Below are 9676 nucleotides of genomic sequence, written 5' to 3' on the forward strand. Positions count from 1 at the left end.
TTTTAACATTACTTCCCTTGATTTAAAGTCAACACTTTTCACAATGTATCCGAGTATCTTGTTAGCCTTTTTTATAGCTTCCCCACATTGCCTAGATGAAGACATTTCTGAGTCAACAAAAACTCCTAGGTCTTTTTCATAGATTCCTTCTCCAATTTCAATATCTCCCATATGATATTTATAATGTACATTTTTATTTCCTGCATGCAGTACCTTACACTTTTCTCTATTAAATGTCATTTGCCATGTGTCTGCCCAGTTCTGAATCTTGTCTAGATCATTTTGAATGACCTTTGCTGCTGCAACAGTGTTTGCCACTCCTCCTACTTTTGTGTCGTCTGCAAATTTAACAAGTTTGCTTACTATACCAGAATCTAAATCATTAATGTAGATTAGGAATAGCAGAGGACCTAATACTGATCCCTGTGGTACACCACTGGTTACCACACTCCATTCTGAGGTTTTTCCTCTAATCAGTACTTTCTGTTTTCTACATGTTAACCACTCCCTAATCCATGTACATGTGTTTCCTTGAATCCCAACTGCGTTCAGTTTGAGAATTAATCTTTTGTGCGGGACTTTGTCAAAAGCTTTCTGGAAATCTAAATAAACCATGTCATATGCTTTGCAATTATCCATTATCGATGTTGCATCCTCAAAAAAATCAAGCAAGTTAGTTAGGCACGATCTCCCTTTTTCTAAAACCATGTTGACTGTCTCCCAGTACTCTGTTACCATATAGGTAATTTTCCATTTTGGATCTTATTATAGTTTCCATAAGTTTGCATTAATAGAAGTCAGGCTTACTGGTCTGTAGTTACCTGGTTCAGTTTTGTTTCCCTTTTTGTGGATCGGTATTACGTTTGCAATTTTCCAGTCTGTCGGTACCACCCCTGTGTCAAGAGACTGCTGCATGATCTTGGTTATCAGTTACTTCTTTCATTTCTTTGAGTACTATTGGGAGGATCTCATCCGGCCCAGGGGATTTGTTTATTTTAAGAGCTCCTAGTCCCTTTAACAAGTTATGCTAAAGTTATTTAAAACTGGATAGGAACTGGATGACATGTGGGGCATGTTGTCAGTATCTTCCTTTGTAAAAACTTGTGAAAAGTAATCATTTAATATATTTGCTATTTTTTTTTCTTCCTCTACGATTTTGCCATTTGTATCTCTTAAACATTTAATCTCCTCTTTGAATGTTCTCTTGCTGTTGTAATATTGGAAAAACATTTTGGAATTGGTTTTAGCCCCCTTAGCAATGAGCCTTTCTAACTTCCTTTTTGACTTGTGTTTGCATGTGTACTCTTTCTGTGTACTTTCTTTTTGGTCCTTTTTTAATGCTCTGTAAAGTGCCTTTTTTCGCTGAATATTTTTTTTAATTGATCTATTAAACCATTTTGGCAATTTAGTTTTACATTTAGATTTGTCTACTTTAGGGATGTAATTGTTTTGCGCCTCTAGTACTACATTTTTGAAGAACAACCATCCTTCTTCTGTGGGTGTTTTCTCTATTTTACTCCAATCTACTTCTGTTAGTCTCTGTTTCATACCTTCATAGTTTGCTTTTCTAAAATTGTAAACCTTAAGCTTTAGTCTTTACTTTTGAGGATTTAAAAAACACTTCAAATGAGAGTGGTTCTCTGACCTCTGTTTTAGGTTATTTGAAAAGACTAAATCAAGGCATGCCTCCCCTCTAGTGGGTGCCTTCACAAATTGTGTTAGGAAGCAGTCATTTGTCATTTCCACCAGTATTTCAGCTACCCACCGGGTTTTCCCATTTTAGGAAGTTCATTAGTATGGCTTCTCCTTTGCTACACACATTTCTAATGTCATTGTATAACAGATTATTTTGCTCACCGTCTGAATCTGGCGGTCTATAGCATGCTCCTATTATTATGCCTTTTGAATTTTTGTCTGTTATTCTGACCCATATTGATTCGGTTTTATTTTCTTTGTCCGGGGTTCCCCCCCCAGTCCAAATGAATGTCTGTTATCTTACCATCTAACAACTACTTCATGAAGATGAAGGAACATTCAAAGCAAATCTGGAATAAGGTTCTTCAAAAGCACCAATCAGGGGTAGGATATAAGCACAGTAAAGTCCATTATTAAGAAATGGAGAGAATATGGCACAACTGTGAATCTGTCTAGACAGGCCATCCTCAAAAACTGAGTATCCAGGCAAGAAGGGCACTAGTCAGGGAGGCCACCAAGAGGCTTATGGCAACTCTAAAGGAGTTCAAGTCTTCCACGGCTGAGCTGGAAGACACTGTGCATACAGCAACAATAGCCCAGGTGCTTCACAAAACTGGCCTTTATGGGAGAGTGGCAAAAAGAAAGCCATTGTTGAAAAAAAACTCACATCAAATCTCAGCTAGAGTTTGCCAGAAGGCACGTGGGAGACTCTGAGACTAAGAGGAAGAAGATTCTATGGTCTGATGAGACCAAAATAGAGCTTTTTAGCTTATGTTGTATTGAACTGTGATAAGATCAGTGAGCCAAGTGACTGTTGTCTTGTAATATGAGCTGTGAGGGGAGAGGGGAGAGGTTTCAGGAGGGGGAGGGATGTAAAAAGTTAAAGCTAACACGCTTAAGATGGGGGATGGTAGAAAATCAACAATTAAAAAATAAGTAAAATATCTATTTTAAAAGACACAACTTCATAGAAAGTTGACTCTAAATGACTTTTTTAATACAAGATTATTGAAAAATAAGCTGGCCATGAAGCCTTATTTTGATGTTGTATTAGATATTGCTTACAGCTGTGGGTTTTGGTGTGATCAGTATTTATCAGGGTTTGGTCATCACTCAGCTAGGCTGCTTGTGACAAAGAAAGGTTGTGAAGCTAACCTGACTGTTTTATGTAATATTGTTTAATACTGTGTGTATCATGGAACTGCGTTACAGATCTCTATATAGATTTTTCTATTAGAAAAACCCATCGTAAATTGGGCAATGTTTTCAGCGGAGTAAAAGGCAGAATATCATACAGTGTTCAGAATTTCAACGCATGGACACTGTGGGTACCGCTACAAGGATTTTGCCCCTGAATATATTGATAACAGGAAATGTGGCATTTTGCAGAGGTTCTACAGTAATGTAGAACACAGTGGCTTCTGCTGTAGAGTGTACAGTAAGATAAGACTCCAATCCTGGTCCTGGAGGGTCATAGTCCAGCAGTTTCCTCTCCCCAAATGACCAACTTGTTAAAAACTGCACTCTATAAGGACTTATATAAGACATATTCAGAGGTCACAGGCAAGGACATTTTTTGATATAGCATATATGGCTTCCTATATGTTTTCCATAGTAACCCTGACCTTATTAGCACTCTGAAAGGAGTTATAAATAGGGGTTCTGATTTTAGGGTGTTACAGGATTGAACCCAATCCCCCCCTCCCCGCCCCCCTACACTTCAATTGGCTAGTGTGAACATGCTTAAGTAAGTTCGGGAAACAGCTTATTAATTGTACCATCTAAATGAAGTGTGTTTTAAATACTTTGGCGTGCATTCATAGAATATTTAAAAAAAAAAAAAAAGATATATGGGACCTACTCGTTTCGGATGGTTGCATAAAAGATATAAGCAAGACATTAACAGTGATCGTTTCATTGTAAAGTATAAACATACAAATAACAGTAACGGTATTTTAAAATGTATTTTAAATTCTTGAAACATTACACCTCTACGTTTCACAACATAAGGCGTGAGCAAAGAGAAATTGCCTCCAGCCTTATTTTTTACTTGCCATGTGATAGGGGTGTGACGTTTTCAGCCTTGACGTAATTTGAAGCTGCGCGCGCATAGGCAACCACGAGCAACGTCTCCTAGCCTGCAGTCATACACTCTTGAATTTAATGGCGGTACTCCAGAGAGGATGTAACGTCAGGACTTCCTGTCGCTCAGCTGGTTCCCATTAGCTCCTTAAAATACATTATTAAATGAGTTGGGAGAGGTCGGCGTCCTGAGTAGCGATATCTTACGTTTGTTTAAGTCTGTTTGGGATACAGCAGGCTGATGCTGTCACTTGTCTTTTTGTTGTCGTGTGTAAGTTTTCAGGACAGAAATGAAGACGATGTTTGCTGTTTTAAAGTGGGTGTCTGAAATTAGGTTTATATATCGTCCCCCACTGTGGGAGAATTTAAGCTCGCAAGCTTGTGTAGCTGCTAACTGAATACCGTGTGCCAGCTGATGTTCTCACTTCAGCAAAGAAACTTCTTAAAATTGTGTTTATTTCAGTCTTAGGTGGAGTTTCCCAAGCCATTTTTGTGGTGTTGAAACAGCCCAAGTGGTTACTTTATTTATTTATTTATTTATTTGTATTCTGCTCTTGTATTAATTTCAGCAGTACTGAGAGAGAGAGAGGTATCTTCTTGTAGTACTCACGGGTTAATATTTTTTCTGGACCCCCCCCACCCCCTTTTTATAACATTTTTTTGTTTTTATTGGGGGTTGGAAAATGCGCCCAATTAAAAAGTAAATAAATGTTCTTAAACGTTCGGCGCAATAACAACCCGTTGGTTGTACTGTAATCATTTTATGGCTTGGAATGCCAATCAGCCAATCAGGACGCAGGTATTTCCCAACCCATTTTATAACAATTTGTTATATGCATTTGTTGTTTGTTCCATGCATTTTGTCTGTCGCTCATAAGACATCAATAGCGTGCCTTAATGTAGTTTGTGCAATAGGGCATGGATTCCCAAGTTAAAATGGTGGTGATTACAAGTGTCATGCTTTGTTCCTTTTAAATTCATATACGTTTGTAAACTCGCTCTGCAGTGGATAAACACGCAAATGGATACAGTGATGTCTTTTACAGACTGCCCTGCTTAAAGAAGAGGCCCATTCACCATTTTTGATTGAACAGAGGCTTCTTTATTCTCAACTAATGAAGAGGTCAATAGAGTGCATCCATCCAAGATTCCCAAACAATACTACCTAAAATCAGTTGCAACACTGTAAGCTTAGGGGGCTCTGTAAATAATACCTTTTCTAAGAAAAATGCAACAAAGTTACTATATTTTACCTTGTACTGCAAATGCTAAGCAATATATTTAGAACATCAAACATATCTATTTTCAGCCATGAACCCTCAATATTCTATCTTTCCAAATAATTATTATTGCTGTACATCCCTGTTTAAGCAGTATTACACATTAAGTGGCTTGTGAAGACTAAACATCTCTAACTAGGGTTACTATGATGCGTGCAAGCAGACAGGTGTTACGTGATCACTCTCAGTACTCGCTACTTTTCAACTTTGTTAATTATTTCTCAATCACTTTTTTCATATGAAAACCCTAAAACAGTTGACTGATTACAATGTTACAATGAACATGATCACACATTTTATAACCTATATATTTACAAAATATATACCAACCATTTATTGTTCAGAGGATTAATTTTACCTTAAATATATTACAGTACTTGCAAAAAAATCTCTGCAAAAAAAATCTTAATGTCAGTTCCATACATCATATAATTGTAATTTAGCATTGTAATATACAGTACATACATGATTTTAAACAAAAAAAGAACTATACATTTAATTTAGTAATTTCGTTTTTAAAGGTCAGATTTTACAATTCAAACAATAAGCACATACACAGCCTATAGAAACTCTACACCCCCTTTCAAAATGTTCACCTTTTGCTGCCTTATAGCCTGGAATTAAAATGCATTATATATATATATATATATATATGATATATATATATATATATATATATATATATATATTATATATATATATATATATATATATATATATCTTGTTTGGATAAGTGTCCATCCCCCTTGTAATATAAAGCTTAAATTAGCTCAGGTGTAACCAATCGCCTTCAAAATCACACATCAAGTTAAGTGGCCTCCACCTGTGTTAGCTTGAACAGTTTTGTAAAGAAGAATGGTCAAATATTGCCAAATCTAGGTGTGCAAAGTTGGTAGAGACCTATCCCAACAGACGCACAGCTGTAATTGCTGCCAAAGGTGCTTCCACCAAGTATTAACTCAGGGGGTAGAGCTTTATCCAATTATGATCTTTCAGTTTTGTGTTTTTAAGACATAATTTTTTTCTCAATAAAAAACTTTTTTTCTCCTTAACAGTGTGGAGTATGGTGTGTAGATAAGTGGAAAAAATCCTCATTTAAATATATGAAAATATGAGGCACTGACACAACAAAATGTGAAAAAAGTTCAAGGGGGTGTAGACTTTCTATAGGCACTGTATACATGATTGTCACCTGCTGGACATTTAATATATAACTGATAACTGAATGAATGGATAATACTGGGTATTTATAGTCAATTGCCAGCACTTTTTGGAAAAAATAGTGGACCAACTGTAGTGCACCAAATGATGGGTAACAAGGTTTTAGCACTGCCACTGTGGATTATAAAGGACTCTAAAACTGACGCCTACAGAACGAGGGTATTATATTACTGGTTAATATGGCCATCAAAGACAACAGAATGCATGAACAGGAACAAACAACACCTATTTAATACTAAAGCCTTACCGCCTTTTATACTTTACAAACATGCATCCTTATATTTAGTTCTCATTAGTTCTCACATTGATACTAGCATACTAATATATGTACTATTTATATTAATATTGTTCTCTGTTGTGTAATACAGTGTTTTTTTTTTTTTTTTTTAAATACAAAAATCAAAACGTATACTTCAAGAGTTAAAAAGTTAATTATCAAAAGTAACAAATTACAGGAAGTATCAACCTATACAGTACATCTATTGAGTGTGAATGGGTACACTACATGAAAGACAGGGTCTGGGCAGTCAACCAAATTGATTAACTTTACTTAGTTACACACGCGGTTCCCCACTTCCCTAAATTCTCACCATGTGCTTTAAAAAAAACAGCACAGCACAGCATTTGAAATCCCAAATAAACTCTTGGTAGAAGAAAAGACTCAGACAATGTCCCATCATGAAATTTCGAGGTAAGGGGAGATAAAGGATCTGTCTTTTGGATTTGACACTAAACAGAGGTCTCCTTTTTACAAAACATCTCAAGGAACGACTGTTAAGAATAATAGTATGTTGACCGCTGTAGGTGGACAATGGGCTATATGTCCATATAATTCACACAATATAGAACACCACAATACAAATTCTTCACTTCCCCAACCCCCATAAATAAAGAAAGGCCATCTCTGGAAACAATACAATATATTGTCTTACTCCCTAGAAACACTAACAATGATATTACTGGTCTCCCTTTTCTTCTACTGAAGATTTTGTAGTGCATATAATAAGACAACACTATAGATAAAAGTGGTTGTACCTAATCACTTAATGTGTTGAAGTACAAACACACTCGAATGATTGAGTCATTCCATATGGTTGAGTCAAACCATATGACCTACAGCAAAGATCTCGTTATGCTGCAGTTTCTCCATAGTGTAGCTCCATGAATGTTCTCCACCATGCACATCCATTCATTAAACCGATCTCGATCTGTGCGGCTTTCAAAGAATGAACGTACATGTTTGCTATAACATGTGCTTCTTTAAAAAAAAAAACTGCACATTTGAGTCTTCTATACATGATATCTTCAAAAAAAAACTGCACATATTGAGACTATATATATAATATATCATATATATATATATATATATAATATATATATATATATATAATTTCAAAGTAATGTTGATAAATCTAATAAGAAGTAAGAAACTGACTTCAAAAGCATTCTTCAGCCCTCCTTTAAAGTGAATCTACATACTGTTGGTGGGTTTCACATATCCTGAATAGCACAACTCCTAGACTACCAGCTCACATGAGGTAATCCAAGATTAGTGCTAATGAGGGTCTGTGAAACCAGACAATTACTTTAGTCTTAGTCTTGTTAAGCTAAATAAAATCTAACAGTTAACCAGAAGATACATAATAAGTAATGCAGCAGTTGTCTGTCAACACTTTAAGCATTTTGGCCTTGCCTTGGGCACATAACAAGTATCTGGAGTAAAAAACACTTAATTGCTAGACAGGCCATCCTATAAGAAGCTTTCCATTAAGATGTTTGATTGACTTTGCAAGATAAATTAGTTGCCAGGATACATAAGATGATTATAATCAATGGTGAAGAGAATACATATGAGCAGATTCCTCAAATACAGTACCAAATCATAAAGCAAGTTTAACCAGAGAAACAGACTCCTATAGAATTCACATACCTTATCAGAGTAGTATGGCTTTATCTGTGCTTTACCATGCTTTGCTTTGCTATATCATGACACAGCTGTGAACTTTTTTAAGGATAAGATCTTACAGCACACTGTAATACTGAACAATCCAACTTTTTGCTGCGTTTGACTAACATGAGGTGTTTAAATAAACTGTGACTCACTAGTTATTATATATCTTCTGGTTAACTGTTAGATTTTATTTAGCTTACAAGACTAAGACTAAAATTGTCATGGTTTCACAGACCTAATCTTGGATTACCTCGTGTGAGCTGGTAGTCTCGGAGCTGTGCTATTCAGGATATGTGGAACTCACCACCGTGTATAGATTCACTTTAAAGGAAGGCTGAACAATGCTTTATGGCCCAATATATATATATATATATATATATATATATATATATATATATATATATATATATATATATATATATATATTCACTTCTATATATGTGTATGTGTGTGAGAAATAACAACTACAGAACTGGATACACTATTGTATTCACTACAATTGTATGAGTTTCCCAGGAGGAAATGGTCCAGCTACATTGTCCCCAGGCAGTGCTAGGGCTTAACGACAGGCTATCCCTGATCAGTTTCCTTTCAGATAGTGTATTTCCTGTTGAAAGAAAAGATAATGCTTTTACCTACCAATTTATTTTCAATACCCATTGGAGGGAATCTGAAAGAGGAGTGGAATTCCTGTGTGATGTAACAGTTTACTTCTTGGCTCCCATCCAAGCCACCCTGCTCCTTTCCCTGTTGTCCCTCATTATCTTGACCTGTAACTGTTAAATGGGTAGGCAGGGGTCATATTTCCCCATGCTGGTGTCACCCTAACATCAACAGCAATTAAAATTGAAAGAGTATTTACAGCATCCACTGATAAAGTATAATAAAATCTACTGAACTTAAGGAAATATATTACATTTGTGGCTTATTGGACAAACCACTAGGTTATACATAGCTTTAGGCTCATTCCTATAATTGGCTAAAGAGCTGTATGTGTATATTGATCAGGGGCTAGATCATTTTAAACTACATTGGATGTAACTTTAAAAAGATGGATTGTTCAGTATTACAGTGTTCTGTAAGATCTTATCCTTAAAAACTTCACCACTGTGGCATGATATAGCAAAGCAAAGCATGGTAAAGCACAGATAAAGCCATACTACTCTGATAAGGTATGTTAATTCTATAGGAGTCTGTTTCTCTGGTTAAACTTGCTTTATGATTTGGTACTGTACTTGAGGAATCTGCTCATATGTATTCTCTTCACCACTGTTTATAATCATCTTATTTATCCTGACAACCAATTTATCTTGCAAAGTCAATCAAACATCTTAATGGAAAGCTTCTTATAGGATGTCCTGTCTAGCAGTTAAGTGTTTTTTACTCGAGATACTTGTTATGTGCCTAAGGCAAGGCCAAAATGCTTACATTTTTTGAATGAATACAA

The sequence above is a fragment of the Polyodon spathula genome, chromosome 2 (assembly GCF_017654505.1).
Source record: "Polyodon spathula isolate WHYD16114869_AA chromosome 2, ASM1765450v1, whole genome shotgun sequence".
Lineage (NCBI taxonomy): Eukaryota > Metazoa > Chordata > Actinopteri > Acipenseriformes > Polyodontidae > Polyodon > Polyodon spathula.